The following is a 21,631-nucleotide window of genomic DNA, read 5'->3' on the forward strand; positions in this document are numbered from 1 at the left end:
TGATCGAGTAAGTAACGTAAGGGTAAGAGAGATGTTTGGAAATATAAAGAGCGTGGTTGAGAGAGCAGAAGAGGGTGTTTTGAAATGGTTTGGGCACATGGAGAGAATGAGTGAGGAAAGATTGACCAAGAGGATATATATGTCGGAGGTGGAGGGAACGAGGAAAAGAGGGAGACCAAATTGGAGGCGGAAAGATGGAGTGAAAAAGATTTTGTGTGATCGGGGCCTGAACATGCAGGAGGGTGAAAGGAGGGCAAGGAATAGAGTGAATTGGAGCGATGTGGTATACCGGGGTTGACGTGCTGTCAGTGGATTGAATCAGGGCATGTGAAGCGTCTGGGGTAAACCATGGAAAGCTGTGTAGGTATGTATATTTGCGTGTGTGGACGTATGTATATACATGTGTATCTGGGTGGGTTGGGCCATTTCTTTCGTCTGTTTCCTTGCGCTACCTCGCGAACGCGGGAGACGGCGACAAAGAAAAAAAAAAATATATATATATATATATATATATATATATATTATTTATTATATATTTTTTTTTATTATACTTTGTCGCTGTCTCCCGCATTTGCCAGGTAGCGCAAGGAAACAGACGAAAGAAATGGCCCCCCCCCATACACATGTATATACATACAACCACACACGCAAATATACATACCTACACAGCTTTCCATGGTTTACCCCAGACGCTTCACATGCCCTGATTCAATCCACTGACAGCACGTCAACCCCGGTATACCACATCGCCCCAATGCACTCTGTTCCTTGCCCTCCTTTCACCCTCCTGCATGTTCAGGCCCCGATCACACAAAATCTTTTTCACTCCATCTTTCCACCTCCAATTTGGTCTCCCTCTTCTCCTCGTTCCCTCCACCTCCGACACATATATCCTCTTGTTCAATCTTTCCTCACTCATCCTCTCCATGTGCCCAAACCACTTCAAAACACCCTCTTCTGCTCTCTCAACCACGCTCTTTTTATTTCCACACATCTCTCTTACCCTTACGTTACTCACTCGATCAAACCACCTCACACCACACATTGTCCTCAAACATCTCATTTCCAGCACATCCATCCTCCTGCGCACAACTCTATCCATAGCCCACGCCTCGCAACCATACAACATTGTTGGAACCACTATTCCTTCAAACATACCCATTTTTGCTTTCCGAGATAATGTTCTCGACTTCCACACATTCTTCAAGGCCCCCAGAATTTTCGCCCCCTCCCCCACCCTATGATCCACTTCCGCTTCCATGGTTCCATCCGCTGCCAGATCCACTCCCAGATATCTAAAACACTTCACTTCCTCCAGTTTTTCTCCATTCAAACTCACCTCCCAATTGACTTGACCCTCAACCCTACTGTACCTAATAACCTTGCTCTTATTCACATTCACTCTTAAATTTCTTCTTCCACACACTTTACCAAACTCAGTCACCAGCTTCTGCAGTTTCTCACATGAATCAGCCACCAGCGCTGTATGATCAGCGAACAACAACTGACTCACTTCCCAAGCTCTCTCATCCCCAACAGACTTCATACTTGCCCCTCTTTCCAAAACTCTTGCATTTACCTCCCTAACAACCCCATCCATAAACAAATTAAACAACCATGGAGACATCACACACCCCTGCCGCAAACCTACATTGACTGAGAACCAATCACTTTCCTCTCTTCCTACACGTACACATGCCTTACATCCTAGATAAAAACTTTTCACTGCTTCTAACAACTTTCCTCCCACACCATATATTCTTAATACCTTCCACAGAGCATCTCTATCAACTCTATCATATGCCTTCTCCAGATCCATAAATGCTACATACAAATCCATTTGCTTTTCTAAGTATTTCTCACATACATTCTTCAAAGCAAACACCTGATCCACACATCCTCTACCACTTCTGAAACCATACTGCTCTTCCCCAATCTGATGCTCTGTACATGCCTTCACCCTCTCAATCAATACCCTCCCATATAATTTACCAGGAATACTCAACAAACTTATACCTCTGTAATTTGAGCACTCACTCTTATCCCCTTTGCCTTTGTACAATGGCACTATGCACGCATTCCGCCAATCCTCAGGCACCTCACCATGAGTCATACATACATTAAATAACCTTACCAACCAGTCAACAATACAGTCACCCCCTTTTTTAATAAATTCCACTGCAATACCTTCCAAACCTGCAGCCTTGCCGGCTTTCATCTTCCGCAAAGCTTTCACTACCTCTTCTCTGTTTACCAAATCATTTTCCCTAACCCTCTCACTTTGCACACCACCTCGACCAAGACACCCTATATCTGCCACTCTATCATCAAACACATTCAACAAACCTTCAAAATACTCACTCCATCTCCTTCTCACATCACCCCTACTTGTTATCACCTCCCCATTTGCGCCCTTCACTGAAGTTCCCATTTGCTCCCTTGTCTTACGCACTTTATTTACCTCCTTCCAGAACATCTTTTTATTCTCCCTAAAATTTAATGATACTGTCTCACCCCAACTCTCATTTGCCCTTTTTTTTTCACCTCTTGCACCTTTCTCTTGACCTCCTGTCTCTTTCTTTTATACATCACCCACTCAATTGCATTTTTTCCCTGTAAAAATCGTCCAAATGCCTCTCTCTTCTCTTTCACTAATACTCTTACTTCTTCATCCCACCACTCACTACCGTTTCTAATCAACCCACCTCCCACTCTTCTCATGCCACAAGCATCTTTTGCGCAATCCATCACTGATTCCCTAAATACATCCCATTCCTCCCCCACTCCCCTTACTTCCATTGTTCTCACCTTTTTCCATTCTGTACTCAGTCTTTCCTGGTACTTCCTCACACAGGTCTCCTTCCCAAGCTCACTTACTCTCACCACCCTCTTCACCCCAACATTCACTCTTTTTTTCTGAAAACTCATACAAATCTTCACCTTAGCCTCCACAAGATAATGATCAGACATCCCTCCAGTTGCACCTCTCAGCACATTAACATCCAAAATTCACTCTTTCGCACGCCTGTCAATTAACACGTAATCCAATAACGCTCTCTGGCCATCTCTCCTACTTACATAAGTATACTTATGTATATCTCGCTTTTTAAACCAGGTATTCCCAATCATCAGTCCTTTTTCAGCACATAAATCTACAAGCTCTTCACCATTTCCATTTACAACACTGAACACCCCATGTATACCAATCATTCCCTCAACTGCCACATTACTCACCTTTGCATTCAAATCACCCATCACTATAACCCGGTCTCGTGCATCAAAACCACTAACACACTCATTCAGCTGCTTCCAAAAAATATATATACATATATATATACATATATATAAATATATATACATATATATATATATATATATATATATATATATATATATATATATATATTGGAAAGGATCACAATTTTGCGCGTGATCAAGATATTCCTAAGAGTCCACGGGGAAAATGAAACGCGAAAAGTTCCCAAGTGCACTTTCGTGTAATAATCACATCATCAGGGGAGACACAAGAGAGGAATATAACAGTCAGTTGATATACATCGAAGAGACGAAGCTAGGACGCCATTTGGTAAACATGTGATTATCCAAAACATACAACGAGCGTTCATAAACTTATCATTTTACAAATATTATCAACAATAAAGTTATCTAATTTGTACAGACTATCAGTAATATTAAGATTATAATTCTTTGTGTATTTAATAATAGAAGATTCAATGATATTTCTCTTGGTAATAGAGTTAGAGTTAACAACTGTGATGGCGTTACTCCATTCAATACAATGATCATAGTTTTTAACATGATTAAACAAGGCATTTGATTCCTGTCCCGTTCTTATACTATATTTATGTTGCTTAAGTCTAACAGAAAGATCCTTACCAGTCTGACCAACATAAGATTTATCACAGTTTCCACAAGGAACTTTATAGATGCAACCAAGAGAATTTTCTGGTAAATTCCTGATTAAGATATTCTTTATAGTATTATTGTTGCTAAAGGCAACATTTACATTAAAGGATTTAAGCAACATGGGAAGCAAAGTGAAATTATTATTAAAAGGGAGAACTAAAAGATTCTTGGTGTTAATGGGAGGTTTTGGCTCAACTCTATAAAATGATTTCTTTGCTAACTTAAGGGATTTATCAATGAAAGATCTAGGGTACTTTAACTCAGATCCAATAGAATATATCTTCTCAAACTCATCATCAATAAACTCTGGACTGCAAATACGTAATGCCCTTAGGAACATAGATTGAAATGATGATAATTTAACTCTGTCATGTTGAGATGAGTAATAATGGATATATGAGCATACATTGGTGGGTTTTCTGTATATGCTAAACTTAAACTTGTTTCCTTGTCTATGGATCATGCAATCTAAAAATGGTAACATACCATTATTTTCATTTTCTACAGTAAATTTGATGGAAGGTACTAAATTGTTAAGTAAGGGGAGAAATATTTGTAAATTTTCATCTGTTGGCCAAACACAAAGAACATGCTCTACATACCTAAACCAAACTGCATTAGAAGGTAAGATATCCTTTAGTAATTTTGTTTCAAAAAATTCCATATAAAGATTACTAAGTACTGGTGAAAGAGGGTTACCCATTGCCATACCAAATTTTTGAGCATAATAATCTCCATTAAATTGAAATACACAGTCTTTTATACACAATTTTATCAGTTCAATAAAATAAGACTTTGAAACAGGTAATTGAATATCATCCAAGACATCAAATAAATATTCTAAAAGGTCATCAACTGGAACTATTTATCTAAAATGAATGATCTTCTAAATGATAACACAACATATTCTAAACTTAGTAAAAATCCATTAGAAGCAGTTAATTCTCACTTCAATAAAGAAATGAAGTTGTTGTTGAAAGGTAACATTTCTCTTATCAAAAATTTGTCATCTTTGTCCCCTTCATTGCCATATATGTATGGACTTATCAAAACACATAAACAAAATTTTCCAGCAAGACCTATAGTGAGTTCAGTAGGCTCCATCACATATAAATTATCAAAATGGTTATTTTCCTTATTAAGCCCTTTAGTAGGTAAGGTATCAAATTCTAATATCATGAACAATGTAGATTTAGTCAACAAGCTAAACAATATCAACATTAATTTTGATTTCAAACTAGTTAGCTTTGATGTTTCCTCATTTTTCACTAAAGTGAAAAGACTGTATTTCAATTTAATGGAGATTATTATGCTCAAAAATTTGGTATGGCAATGGGTAACCCTCTTTCACCTGTACTTAGTAATCTTTATATGGAATTTTTTGAAACAAAATTACTAAAGGATATCTTACCTTCTAATGCAATTTGGTTTAGGTATGTAGATGATGTTCTTTGTGTTTGGCCAACAGATGAAAATTTACAAATATTTCTCCCCTTACTTAACAATTTAGTACCTTCCATCAAATTTACTGTAGAAAATGAAAATAATGGTATGTTGCCAGTTTTAGATTGCATGATCCATAGACAAGGAAACAAGTTTAAGTTTAGCATATACAGAAAACCCACCAATGTATGCTCATATATCCATTATTACTCATCTCAACATGACAGAGTTAAATTATCATCATTTCAATCTATGTTCCTAAGGGCATTACGTATTTGCAGTCCAGAGTTTATTGATGATGAGTTTGAGAAGATATATTCTATTGGATCTGAGTTAAAGTACCCTAGATCTTTCATTGATAAATCCCTTAAGTTAGCAAAGAAATCATTTTATAGAGTTGAGCCCAAACCTCCCATTAACACCAAGAATCTTTTAGTTCTCCCTTTTAATAATAATTTCACTTTGCTTCCCATGTTGCTTAAATCCTTTAATGTAAATGTTGCCTTTAGCAACAATAATACTATAAAGAATATCTTAATCAGGAATTCACCAGAAAATTCTCTTGGTTGCATCTATAAAGTTCCTTGTGGAAACTGTGATAAATTTTATGTTGGTCAGACTGGTAAGGATCTTTCTGTTAGACTTAAGCAACATAAATATAGTATAAGAACGGGACAGGAATCAAATGCCTTGTTTAATCATGTTAAAAACTATGATCATTGTATTGACTGGAGTAACGCCATCTCAGTTGTTAACTCTAACTCTATTACCAAGAGAAATATCATTGAATCTTCTATTATTAAATACACAAAGAATTATAATCTTAATATTAGTGATGGTCTGTACAAATTAGATAACTTTATTGTTGATAAGATTTGTAAAATGATAAGTTTATGAACGCTCGTTGCATGTTTTGGACAATCACATGTTTACCAAATGGCGTCCTAGCTTCGTCTCTTCGATGTATATCAACTGACTGTTATATTCCTCTCTTGTGTCTCCCCTGATGATGTGATTATTACACGAAAGTGCACTTGAGAACTTTTCGTTTCATTTTCCCCGTGAACTCATAGGAATATATATATATATATATATATATATATATATATATATATATATATATATATATATATATATATGTGTGTGTGTAATGATATTTCTTTATTATACATGTTCGGAGTTTCCCGTAACAAGTAACGACCCAACCGCTCATAAATATTTATTTATTATTTTATTTTGCTTTTTCGCTGTCTCCCGCGTTAGCGAGGTAGCGCAAGGAAACAGACGAAAGAATGGCCCAACCCGCCCACATACACATGTACATACATACACGTCCACACACGCAAATATACATACCTATACATCTCAATGTACACATACATATACATACACAGACATATACATATATACACATGTACATAATTCATACTGTCCGCCTTTATTTGTTCCCATCGTCACCTCGCGACACATGGAATAAGAACCCCCTACCCCCTCATGTGTGCGAGGTAGCGCTAGGAAAAGACACAAAAGGCCCGATTCGTTCACACTCAGTCTCTAGCTGTCATGTAATAATGCACCGAAACCACAGGTCCCTTTCCACATCCAGGCCCCACACAACTTTCCATGGTTTACCCCAGACGCTTCACATGCCCTGATTCAATCCACTGACAGCACGTCGACCCCGGTATACCACATCGTTCCAGTTCACTCTATTCCTTGCACGCCTTTCACCCTCCTGCATGTTCAGGCCCCGATCACTCAAAATCTTTTTCACTTCATCTTTCCACCTCCAATTTGGTCTCCCACTTCTCCTCGTTCCCTCCACCTCTGACACATATATCCTCTTTGTCAATCTTTCCTCACTCATTCTCTCCATGTTACCAAACCATTTCAAAACACCCTCTTCTGCTCTCTCAACCACGCTCTTTTTATTTCCACACATCTCTCTTACCCTTACATTACTTACTCGATCAAACCACCTCACACCACATATTGTCGTCAAACATCTCATTTCCAGCACATCCACCCCCCTACGCACAACTCTATCCATAGCCCACGCCTCGCAACCATACAACATTGTTGGAACCACTATTCCTTCAAACATACCCATTTTTGCTTTCCGAGATAATGTTCTCGACTTCCACACATTCTTCAAGGCTCCCAGAATTTTCGCCTCCTCCCCCACCCTATGATTCACTGCCACTTCCATGGTTCCATCCGCTGCCAGATCCACTCCCAGATATCTAAAACACTTTACTTCCTCCAGTTTTTCTCCATTCAAACTTACCTTCCAATTGACTTGACCCTCAACCCTATTGTACCTAATATCCTTGCTCTTTTTCACATTTACTCTTAACTTTCTTCTTTCACACACTTTACCAAACTCAGTCACCAGCTTTTGCAGTTTCTTACATGAATCAGCCACCAGCGCTGTATCATCAGCGAACAACAACTGACTCACTTCCCAAGCTCTCTCATCCACAACAGACTGCATACTTACCCCTCTTTCCAAAAATCTTGCATTCACCTCCCTAGCAACCCCATCCATAAATAAATTAAACAACCATGGAGACATCACACATCCCTGCTGCAAACCTACATTCACTGAGAACCAATCACTTCCCTCTCTTCCTACACGTACACATGACTTACATCCTCGATAAAAACTTTTCACTGCCTCTAACAACTTGCCTCCCACACCATATATTCTTAGTACCTTCCACAGAGCATCTCTTTCAACTCTATCATATGCCTTCTTCAGATCCATAATTGCTACATACAAATCCATTTGTTTTTCTAAGTATTTCTCACATACATTCTTCAAAGCAAACACCTGATCCACACATCCTCTACCTCTTCTGAAACCATACTGCTCTTCCCCAATCTGATGCTCTGTACATGCCTTCACCCTCTCAATCAATACCCTCCCATACAGTTTACCAGGAATACTCAACAAACTTATACCTCTGTAATTTGAGCACTCACTCTTATCCCCTTTGCCTTTGTACAATGGCACTATGCAAGCATTCCGCCAATCCTCAGGCACCTCACCATGAATCATACATACATTAGATAACCTTACCAAGCAGTCAACAATACACTCACCCCCTTTTTTAATAGATTCCACTGCAATACCATCCAAACCTGCTGCCTTGCCGGCTTTCATCTTCCGTAAAGCTTTTACTACCTCTTCTCTATTTCCCAAATCATTTTTCCTAACCCTCTCACTTTGCACACCACCTCGACCAAAACACCCTATATCTGCCACTCTATCATCAAACACATTCAACAAACCTTCAAAATACTCACTCCATCTCCTTCTCACATCACCACTTCTTGTTATCACCTTCCCATTAGCCCCCTTCACTGAAGTTCCCATTTGCTCCCTTGTCTTACGCACTTTATTTACCTCCTTCCAAAACATGTTTTTATTCTCCCTGAAATTTAATGATACTCTCTCACCCCAACTCTCATTTGCCCTCTTTTTCACCTCTTGCACCTTTCTCTTGACCTCCTGCCTCTTTCTTTTATACCTCTCTCTTCTCTTTTACTGATAATCTTACTTCTTCATCCCACCACTCACTACCTTTTCTAATCAACCAACCTCCCACGCTTCTCATGCCACAAGCATCTTTTGCGCAAGCCATCACTGCTTCCCTAAATACATCCCATTCCTCCCCCACTCCCCTTACCTCCATTGTTCTCACCTTTTTCCATTCTGTACTCAGTCTCTCCAGGTACTTCCTCACACAAGTCTCCTTCCCAAGCTCACTTACTCTCACCACTCTCTTCACCCCAACATTCTCTCTTTTTTTCTGAAATCCCACACAAATCTACACCTTCGCCTCCACAAGATAATGATCAGAGATTCGTCCAGTTGCATCTCTCAGCACATTAAGAACCAGAAGTCTCTCTTTCGTGCGTCTATCAATTAACACGTAATCCAATAACGCTCTCTGGCCATCTCTCCTACTTACATACGTATACTTATGTATATCTCTCTTTTTAAACCAGGTATTCCCAATCACCAGTCCTTTTTCAGCACATAAATCTATAAGCTCTTCACCATTTCCATTTACAACACTGAACACTCCATGTATACCAATTATTCCCTCAACTGCCACAGTACTCACCTTTGTATTCAAATCACCCATCACTTTAACCCGTTCTTGTGCATGAAAACCACTAACACACTCATTCAGCTGCTCCCAAAACACTTGCCTCTCATGATGTTCCTTCTCATGCCCAGGTGCATATGCACCGATAATCACCCATCTCTCTCCATCAACTTTCAGTTTTACCCATATCAATCCAGAATTTACTTTTTTACACTCTGTCACATACTCCCACAACTCCCTTGCTCTTGTCCTCTCACTAACCGCTGACTTTACTCCCAAGACATTCCCAAACCAAATTTCCCCTTGACCCTTGAGCTTCGTTTCACTCAGAGCCAAAACATCCAGGTTCCTTTCCTCAAACATAATACCTATCTCTCCTTTTTTCTCATCTTGGTTACATCCACACACATTTAGACACCCCAATCTGAACCTTCGAGGAGGATGAGCACTCCTAGCGTGACTCCTTCTTCTTTTTCCCCTTTTAGAAAGTTGAAATACAAGGTGGAGAGTGTTTCTGGCCCCCCGCTCCCGTCCCCTTTAGTCGACGCCTTCTACGACACGTGAGGAAAGCGTGGGAAGTATTCTTTCTCCCCTATCCCTAGGGATATATATATATATAATATATATATATATATATATATATATATATATATATATATATATATATATATATATATATATATATATATATATGTAAATAAATTATACATTTCCTTTTTTCATAGCCAGAGGTTGAACCATTATGTGACAGTCATTTTTTTCATTCATTTCAAGCTAGAAATTTCAGTTTTCTAAATTGTTTCTTACATTTTTCATATGTATATATATGTATGTGTGTGTGTGTGTATATGTGCGTATGTATGTGTATGTGTGTGTATGTGTATATGTATATATATATGTATATTATCCCTGGGGATAGGGGTGAAAGAATACTTCCCACGTATTCCTCGCGTGTCGTAGAAAGCGACTAGAGGGGACGGGAGCGGGGGGCGAGAAATCCTCCCCTCCTTGTATTAACTTTCTAAAATGGGAAACAGAAGAAGGAGTCACGCGGGGAGTGCTCATCCTCTTCGAAGGCTCAGAGTGGGGTGCCTAAATGTGTGTGGATGTAACCAAGATGTGAAAAAAGGAGAGATAGGTAGTATGTTTGAGGAAAGGAACCTGGATGTTTTGGCTCTGAGTGAAACGAAGCTCAAGGGTAAAGGGGAAGAGTGGTTTGGGAATGTCTTGGGAGTAAAGTCAGGGGTTAGTGAGAGGACAAGAGCAAGGGAAGGAGTAGCAATACTCCTGAAACAGGAGTTGTGGGAGTATGTGATAGAATGTAAGAAAGTAAATTCTCGATTAATATGGGTAAAACTGAAAGTTGATGGAGAGAGGTGGGTGATCATTGGTGCATATGCACCTGGGCATGAGAAGAAAGATCAAGAGAGGGAAGTGTTTTGGGAGCAGCTGAATGAGTGTGTTAGTGGTTTTGATGCACGAGACCGGGTTATAGTGATGGGTGATTTGAATGCAAAGGTGAGTAATGTGGCAGTTGAGGGAATAATTGGTATACATGGGGTGTTCAGTGTTGTAAATGGAAATGGTGAAGAGCTTGTAGATTTGTGTGCTGAAAAAGGACTGACGATTGGGAATACCTGGTTTAAAAAGCGAGATATACATAAGTATACTTATGTAAGTAGGAGAGATGGCCAGAGAGCGTTATTGGATTACGTGTTATTTGACAGGCGTGCGAAAGAGAGACTTTTGGATGTTAATGTGCTGAGAGGTGCAACTGGAGGGACGTCTGATCATTATCTTGTGGAGGCTAAGGTGAAGATTTGTATGGGTTTTCAGAAAAGAAGAGTGAATGTTGGGGTGAAGAGGGTGGTGAGAGTAAGTGAGCTTGAGAAGGAGACCTGTGTGAGGAAGTACAAGGAGAGACTGAGTACAGAATGGAAAAAGGTGAGAACAATGGAAGTAAGGGGAGTGGGGGAGGAATGGGATGTATTTAGGGAATCAGTGATGGATTGCGCAAAAGATGCTTGTGGCATGAGAAGAGTGGGAGGTGGGTTGATTAGAAAGGGTAGTGAGTGGTGGGATGAAGAAGTAAGAGTATTAGTGAAAGAGAAGAGAGAGGCATTTGGACGATTTTTGCAGGGAAAAAATGCAATTGAGTGGGAGATGTATAAAAGAAAGAGACAGGAGGTCAAGAGAAAGGTGCAAGAGGTGAAAAAAAGGGCAAATGAGAGTTGGGGTGAGAGAGTATCATTAAATTTTAGGGAGAATAAAAAGATGTTCTGGAAGGAGGTAAATAAAGTGCGTAAGACAAGGGAGCAAATGGGAACTTCAGTGAAGGGCGCAAATGGGGAGGTGATAACAAGTAGTGGTGATGTGAGAAGGAGATGGAGTGAGTATTTTGAAGGTTTGTTGAATGTGTTTGATGAGAGAGTGGCAGATATAGGGTGTTTTGGTCGAGGTGGTGTGCAAAGTGAGAGGGTTAGGGAAAATGATTTGGTAAACAGAGAAGAGGTAGTGAAAGCTTTGCGGAAGATGAAAGCCGGCAAGGCAGCAGGTTTGGATGGTATTGCAGTGGAATTTATTAAAAAAGGGGGTGACTGTATTGTTGACTGGTTGGTAAGGTTATTTAATGTATGTATGACTCATGGTGAGGTGCCTGAGGATTGGCGGAATGCGTGCATAGTGCCATTGCACAAAGGCAAAGGGGATAAGAGTGAGTGCTCAAATTACAGAGGTATAAGTTTGTTGAGTATTCCTGGTAAATTATATGGGAGGGTATTGATTGAGAGGGTGAAGGCATGTACAGAGCATCAGATTGGGGAAGAGCAGTATGGTTTCAGAAGTGGTAGAGGATGTGTGGATCAGGTGTTTGCTTTGAAGAATGTATGTGAGAAATACTTAGAAAAGCAAATGGATTTGTATGTAGCATTTATGGATCTGGAGAAGGCATATGATAGAGTTGATAGAGATGCTCTGTGGAAGGTATTAAGAATATATGGTGTGGGAGGAGAGTTGTTAGAAGCAGTGAAAAGTTTTTATCGAGGATGTAAGGCATGTGTACGTGTAGGAAGAGAGGAAAGTGATTGGTTCTCAGTGAATGTAGGTTTGCGGCAGGGGTGTGTGATGTCTCCATGGTTGTTTAATTTGTTTATGGATGGGGTTGTTAGGGAGGTAAATGCAAGAGTTTTGGAAAGAGGGGCAAGTATGAAGTCTGTTGGGGATGAGAGAGCTTGGGAAGTGAGTCAGTTGTTGTTCGCTGATGACACAGCGCTGGTGGCTGATTCATGTGAGAAACTGCAGAAGGTGGTGACTGAGTTTGGTAAAGTGTGTGGAAGAAGAAAGTTAAGAGTAAATGTGAATAAGAGCAAGGTTATTAGGTACAGTAGGGTTGAGGGTCAAGTCAATTGGGAGGTGAGTTTGAATGGAGAAAAACTGGAGGAAGTGAAGTGGTTTAGATATCTGGGAGTGGATCTGGCAGCGGATGGAACCATGGAAGCGGAAGTGGATCATAGGGTGGGGGAGGGGGCGAAAATTCTGGGGGCCTTGAAGAATGTGTGGAAGTCGAGAACATTATCTCGGAAAGCAAAAATGGGTATGTTTGAAGGAATAGTGGTTCCAACAATGTTGTATGGTTGCGAGGCGTGGGCTATGGATAGAGTTGTGCGCAGGAGGATGGATGTGCTGGAAATGAGATGTTTGAGGACAATGTGTGGTGTGAGGTGGTTTGATCGAGTGAGTAACGTAAGGGTAAGAGAGATGTGTGGAAATAAAAAGAGCGTGGTTGAGAGAGCAGAAGAGGGTGTTTTGAAGTGGTTTGGGCACATGGAGAGAATGAGTGAGGAAAGATTGACCTACAGGATATATGTGTCGGAGGTGGAGGGAACAAGGAGAAGAGGGAGACCAAATTGGAGGTGGAAAGATGGAGTGAAAAAGATTTTGTGTGATCGGGGCCTGAACATGCAGGAGGGTGAAAGGAGGGCAAGGAATAGAGTGAATTGGAGCGATGTGGTATACCTGGGTTGACGTGCTGTCAGTGGATTGAATCAAGGCATGTGAAGCGTCTGGGGTAAGCCATGGAAAGCTGTGTAGGTATGTATATTTGCGTGTGTGGACGTATGTATATACATGTGTATGGGGGGGGTTGGGCCATTTCTTTCGTCTGTTTCCTTGCGCTACCTCGCAAACGCGGGAGACAGCGACAAAGTATAATAATAATAATAATAATAATGTTTAAGTTTAGTACGTACAGAAAACCCACTAACGTTTGTTCATATATTTATTACTAGTCAGCTTAACATGCCAGATTTAGATTATTATCTTTCCAGCTGATGTTCCTGAGGGCATTAAGTATATGCAGTCCTGAATATATTGATGATGAGTTTAAGAAGATATATTCTGCTGGATCCAAGTTAAGTATCCTAGATCTTCCATTGATAAAATCCTTAAGTTGGCAGAGAAATAATTTTGTAGAGCTAAACCCAAACCATCCATTGACACCAAGAATATTTTAGTTTTCCTTCTTAGTGCTAGTGATAATTTTGAATTACTTCCCAGGTTGCTCAAATCCTTTATAATATTGTTAGTGCTGAAGGCTACATTTATATTAAAGAATATCTTATTCAAATACTCACCAAAAAATTCTCCCGGCTGTGTTTACGGAATACCTTGTAAAAACTGTAACATGTGAATTATGATGGGCAGACTGGTAAGTACCTTCATGTTAAACTTAAGCAACATTGATATAGTATAGAAACAGGACAAGAATCAAGTGCACTTTCGTGTAATAATCACATCATCAGGGGAGATACAAGAAAAAATATAACAACCAGTTAATGTACAACGAAGAGACGTAGCTAGGACGCCATTTGGTAAACAAGTTATTACCCGAATGTAGATCGGGTGCTTTCGAATCTGACAACAACCGTATGATAAACTTATTATGTGGACAAGAAGGGAAACTGTTTACAAATCGTATCAACAATAAAGCTACCCAATTTGTATAGACCTTCATATATCAATGCTACAGTTCTTTGTGTATCTAATGATAGAAGATTCAATGATATTTCTCGTGGTTCAGGAGTTAGAGTTAGCAACTGAAATCGATTTACTCCAGTCATTACAATGATCATAATCTTCATCGTGACTAAACAAGGCATTTGATTCTTGTCCTGTTCTAATGCTATATTTATGTTGCTTAAGTCTAACAGAAAGATCCTTACCAGTTTGCTCAACATTAAACTCATCACAATATCTACATGGCACTCTGAAAATGCATCCTGCAGAATTTTTTGGTGAGTTCCTGATTAAGATGTTCTTTTTGATATTGTTGTTGTTGAAGGCAACATTTACACTAAAGGATTTAAGCAACATGTGAAGTAAAACTATCGTGAAAAGAGAAAACTGAGATGTTTTTCGTGTCAAGGGGAGGTTTGGGTTGAACTCTATTAAATCATTTCTTTGCCAACTTAAGGCCTTTATCAATGAAAGATCTAGGATACTTTAACTTGGATCCAATAGAATATATCTTCTCAAACTCATCATCAATAAACTCTGGACTGCAAATACGTAATGCCCTAAGGAACATAGACTGGAGTGATGATAATTTGACTTGTCATGTTGAGCTGAGTACTAATGGATATATGAGCAACATTAGTAAGTTTTCTGTATATGCTAAACTTAAACTTGTTTCCCTCCCTATGAAACACGCAATCTAAAAATGGTAAGATACCATTATTTTCAATTTCTACAGTAAAGCTGATGAAAGGTACTAAATTGTTAAGTAAAGGGAAAAATGTTTGTAAACTTTCATTTAATGGCCAAACACATAAAACATCATTTACGTACTTAAACCAAATCGCATTCGAGGATAAGATATCCTTTAGTAACTTTGTTTCAAAGAATTCCGTGTAAAAATTACTTAATACTGGTAAAAGAGGGTTACCCATTGCCATACCAAGGTTTTGAGCATAATACTCCCAATTAAATTGAAATACACACATTCTTTTATACACAATTTTATCAGTCTAATGAAAACTGACTTTGAAACAGGTAAATGAATATCATCCAGTACATGAATTAAATATTCTAAGAGGACATCAACTGGAACTTTTGTGAACAGTGATGAAACATCAAAGCTAACCAGTAATCTTTAAATGGAATTCTCTGAAACAAAGTTACTAAAAGATATCTTACCTTATAACGCAATTTTGTTTAGGTATGTAGATGATGGTATTTGTGCTTAGCCAACAAATGAAGATTTACAAACATTTCTCCTTTTACTTGCGCAACATAAATGTAGTATAAGGACAGGACAAGAATTAAATGCCTTGTTTAATTATGTTAAAAATTATGATCATTATATTGACTGGAGTAATGCCATCTCAGTTATTAACTCTAACTTCTGTACCACGAGAAATATCTTTAAATCTTCTGTTATCAAATTCACAAAGAATTGTAACATTAACATTAGTGAAGGTCTATACAAAGTGGATAGCTTTATTGTCGATAAAATTTGTAAACATTTCCCCTTCCTGTCCACGTGATAAGTTTATGATACGCTTGTTGCCAGACTCGAACGCACCCGACCTCCATTCGGGCACTCACTTGTTTATCAGATGAAGTCCTAACTACGTATCTTCGTTGTATATAGACTGACTGTTATATATTTCTTTATTGTATCTCCCCTAAAGATGTGATTGTTACACGAAAGTGCATTTGGGAACTCATCGTGTTTCATTTCCCCGGGGACTCTAAGGAATATACTTGATCACGCGCCCAATTGTGGAGAGAATGCGCGAAGATGAATTGACAAAGAGGAAAACTGTGTCAGAGGTGGAGGGAACAAGGAGAAGTGGGAGACTAAATTGGAGGTGGAAGGATGGAGTGAAAAAGATTTTGAGCGATCGGTGCCTGAACATAATGGAGGGTGAGGCATGCAAGGAACAGAGTCAATTGTAGGCATGTGGTATATCGGAGTCGACGTGCTGTCAATGAACTGAACCAGGCATGTGAAGCGTTTGTAGTAAACCGTGGAAAGGTCTGCAGGGTCTGGATGTGGAAAGGGAGCTGTGATTTTGGCGCATTATATATGACAGCTAGAGACAGTGTGAACGAATGTGGCTTTTCTTGTCTGTTTTCCTGGCTCTACCTCGCTGGAGCAGGGGGTAGCGATACTATTTCCTGTGGGACGGGGTAGCGACAGGAATGAATGAAGGCAAGCAAGAATATATATATATATATATATATATATATATATATATATATATATATATATATATATATATATATATATATATATATATATATATATATATATATATTCATTTTTATTTATATATTTTACTTTGTCGCTGTCTCCCGCGCCTGCGAGGTAGCGCAAGGAAACAGACGAAAGAAATGGCCCAACACACTCCCACACACACATGCACACAGACACACGTCCACACACGCAAACATAAACACCCACACATCCCAACGTACACACATATATACACACACAGACACACACATATACACACATACACACAATTCACACTGTCTGCCCCTACTCACTCCCATCGCCACTCCGCCACACACGGAATAACAGCTCCCTCCCCCCTCATGTGCGCGAGCTAGCGCCAGGAAAAGACAACAAAGGCCTCATTCGCTCACACTCAGTCTCTAGCTGTCATGCAATAATGCCCGAAACCACAGCTCACTTTCCGCACCCAGGCCCCACAGAACTTTCCATGGTTTACCCCAGACGCTTCACATGCCCTGATTCAATCCATCGACATCACGTCGATCCCGGTATACCACATCGATCCAATTCACTCTATTCCTTGCCCGCCTTTCACCCTCGTGCATGTTCAGGGCCCGATCACTCAAAATCTTTTTCACTCCATCTTTCCACCTCCAATTTGGTCTCCCACTTCTCCTCGTTCCCTCCACCTCCGACACATATATCCTCTTGGTCAATCTTTCCTCACTCATTCTCTCCGTGTGCCCAAACCATTTCAAAACACCCTCTTCTGCTCTCTCAACCACGCTCTTTTTATTTCCACACATCTGTCTTACCCTTACATTACTTACTCGATCAAACCACCTCACACCACATATTGTCCTCAAACATCTCATTTCCAGCACATCCACCCTCCTGCGCACTACTCTATCCATATATATATATATATATATATATATATATATATATATATATATATATATATATATATATATATATATATATATATATATATTTATCTATCTATCTATCTATCTATATATATATATATATATATATATATATATATATATATATATATATATATATATATATATATATATATATATATATGGGGGGGTTGGGCCATTTCTTTCGTCTGTTTCCTTGCGCTGCCTCGCAGGCGCGGGAGACAGCGACAAAGTATAAAAGAAAAAAAAAAGGAAAATATATATATATATATATATATATATATATATATATATATATATATATATATATATAAATTATATATAAATTGATGAGAACTGTTATTGACGTTTGTGTAAATAAATTATACATTTCCTTTTTCCATAGCCAGAGGTTGAACCATTATGTGACATTCATTTTTTCATTCATTTCAAGCTAGAAGTTTCAGTTTTCTAAATTGTTTCTTACATTTTTCATATGTATATATATGTATGTGTGTGTGTGTGTATATGTGCGTATGTATGTGTATGTGTGTGTATGTGTATATGTATATATATACGTATATTATCCCTGGGGATAGGGGTGAAAGAATACTTCCCACGTATTCCTCGCGTGTCGTAGAAAGCGACTAGAGGGGACGGGAGCGGGGGGCCAGAAATCCTCCCCTCCTTGTATTAACTTTCTAAAATGGGAAACAGAAGAAGGAGTCACGCGGGGAGTGCTCATCCTCCTCGAAGGCTCAGAGTGGGGTGCCTAAATGTGTGTGGATGTAACCAAGATGTGAAAAAAGGAGAGATAGGTAGTATGTTTGAGGAAAGGAACCTGGATGTTTTGGCTCTGAGTGAAACGAAGCTCAAGGGTAAAGGGGAAGAGTGGTTTGGGAATGTCTTGGGAGTAAAGTCAGGGGTTAGTGAGAGGACAAGAGCAAGGGAAGGAGTAGCAATACTCCTGAAACAGGAGTTGTGGGAGTATGTGATAGAATGTAAGAAAGTAAATTCTCGATTGATATGGGTAAAACTGAAAGTTGATGGAGAGAGGTGGGTGATTATTGGTGCATATGCACCCGGGCATGAGAAGAAAGATCATGAGAGGCAAGTGTTTTGGGAGCAGCTGAATGAGTGTGTTAGTGGTTTTGATGCACGAGACCGGGTTATAGTGATGGGTGATTTGAATGCAAAGGTGAGTAATGTGGCAGTTGAGGGAATAATTGGTATACATGGGGTGTTCAGTGTTGTAAATGGAAATGGTGAAGAGCTTGTAGATTTATGTGCTGAAAAAGGACTGATGATTGGGAATACCTGGTTTAAAAAGCGAGATATACATAAGTATACTTATGTAAGTAGGAGAGATGGCCAGAGAGCGTTATTGGATTACGTGTTAATTGACAGGCGTGCGAAAGAGAGACTTTTGGATGTTAATGTGCTGAGAGGTGCAACTGGAGGGATGTCTGATCATTATCTTGTGGAGGCTAAGGTGAAGATTTGTATGGGTTTTCAGAAAAGAGGAGTGAATGTTGGGGTGAAGAGGGTGGTGAGAGTAAGTGAGCTTGGGAAGGAGACCTGTGTGAGGAAGTACCAGGAGAGACTGAGTACAGAATGGAAAAAGGTGAGAACAATGGAAGTAAGGGGAGTGGGGGAGGAATGGGATGTATTTAGGGAATCAGTGATGGATTGCGCAAAAGATGCTTGTGGCATGAGAAGAGTGGGAGGTGGGTTGATTAGAAAGGGTAGTGAGTGGTGGGATGAAGAAGTAAGAGTATTAGTGAAAGAGAAGAGAGAGGCATTTGGACGATTTTTGCAGGGAAAAAATGCAATTGAGTGGGAGATGTATAAAAGAAAGAGACAGGAGGTCAAGAGAAAGGTGCAAGAGGTGAAAAAAAGGGCAAATGAGAGTTGGAGTGAGAGAGTATCATTAAATTTTAGGGAGAATAAAAAGATGTTCTGGAAGGAGGTAAATAAAGTGCGTAAGACAAGGGAGCAATTGGGAACTTCAGTGAAGGGCGCAAATGGGGAGGTGATAACAAGTAGTGCTGATGTGAGAAGGAGATGGAGTGAGTATTTTGAAGGTTTGTTGAATGTGTTTGATGATAGAGTGGCAGATATAGGGTGTTTTGGTCGAGGTGGTGTGCAAAGTGAGAGGGTTAGGGAAAATGATTTGGTAAACAGAGAAGAGGTAGTAAAAGCTTTGCGGAAGATGAAAGCCGGCAAGGCAGCAGGTTTGGATGGTATTGCAGTGGAATTTATTAGAAAAGGGGGTGACTGTATTGTTGACTGGTTGGTAAGGTTATTTAATGTATGTATGACTCATGGTGAGGTGCCTGAGGATTGGCGGAATGCGTGCATAGTGCCATTGCACAAAGGCAAAGGGGATAAGAGTGAGTGCTCAAATTACAGAGGTATAAGTTTGTTGAGTATTCCTGGTAAATTATATGGGAGGGTATTGATTGAGAGGGTGAAGGCATGTACAGAGCATCAGATTGGGGAAGAGCAGTGTGGTTTCAGAAGTGGTAGAGGATGTGTGGATCAGGTGTTTGCTTTGAAGAATGTATGTGAGAAATACTTAGAAAAGCAAATGGATTTGTATGTAGCATTTATGGATCTGGAGAAGGCATATGATAGAGTTGATAGAGATGCTCTGTGGAAGGTATTAAGAATATATGGTGTGGGAGGAAAGTTGTTAGAAGCAGTGAAAAGTTTTTATCGAGGATGTAAGGCATGTGTACGTGTAGGAAGAGAGGAAAGTGATTGGTTCTCAGTGAATGTAGGTTTGCGGCAGGGGTGTGTGATGTCTCCATGGTTGTTTAGTTTGTTTATGGATGGGGTTGTTAGGGAGGTGGATGCAAGAGTTTTGGAAAGAGGGGCAAGTATGAAGTCTGTTGTGGATGAGAGAGCTTGGGAAGTGAGTCAGTTGTTGTTCGCTGATGATACAGCGCTGGTGGCTGATTCATGTGAGAAACTGCAGAAGCTGGTGACTGAGTTTGGTAAAGTGTGTGAAAGAAGAAAGTTAATAGTAAATATGAATAATAGCAAGGTTATTAGGTACAGTAGGGTTGAGGGTCAAGTCAATTGGGAGGTAAGTTTGAATGGAGAAAAACTGGAGGAAGTAAAGTGTTTTAGATATCTTGGAGTGGATCTGGCAGCGGATGGAACCATGGAAGCGGAAGTGAATCATAGGGTGGGGGAGGGGGCGAAAATTCTGAGAGCCTTGAAGAATGTGTGGAAGTCGAGAACATTATCTCGGAAAGCAAAAATGGGTATGTTTGAAGGAATAGTGGTTCCAACAATGTTGTATGGTTGCGAGGCGTGGGCTATGGATAGAGTGGTGCGCAGGAGGATGGATGTGCTGGAAATGAGATGTTTGAGGACAATGTGTGGTGTGAGGTGGTTTGATCGAGTAAGTAATGTAAGGGTAAGACAGATGTGTGGAAATAAAAAGAGCGTGGTTGAGAGAGCAGAAGAGGGTGTTTTGAAATGGTTAGGGCACATGGAGAGAATGAGTGAGTAAAGATTGACCAAGAGGATATATATGTCGGAGGTGGAGGGAACGAGGAGAAGTGGGAGACCAATTGGAGGTGGAAAGATGGAGTGAAAAAGATTTTGTGTGATCGGGGCCTGAACATTTAGGAGGGTGAAAGGAGGGCAAGGAATAAAGTGAATTGGATCGAGGTGGTATATCGGGTTTGACGTGCTGTCAGTGGATTGAATCAGGGCATGTGAAGCGTCTGGGGTAAACCATGGAAAGTTGTGTGGGGCCTGGATGTGGAAAGGGAGCTGTGGTTTTTGGGCATTATTGCATGACAGCTAGAGACTGAGTGTGAACGAATGAGGCCTTTGTTGTCTTTTCCTAGTGCTACCTCGCACACATGAGGGGGGGAGGGGATGGTATTCTATGTGTGGCGAGGTGGCGATGGGAATGAATGAAGTCAGACAGTGTGAATTATGTGCATGGGTATATATGTATGTGTCTGTGTGTGTAT

Source organism: Panulirus ornatus, chromosome 15, assembly GCF_036320965.1.
Source record: "Panulirus ornatus isolate Po-2019 chromosome 15, ASM3632096v1, whole genome shotgun sequence".
NCBI classification, from domain to species: domain Eukaryota; kingdom Metazoa; phylum Arthropoda; class Malacostraca; order Decapoda; family Palinuridae; genus Panulirus; species Panulirus ornatus.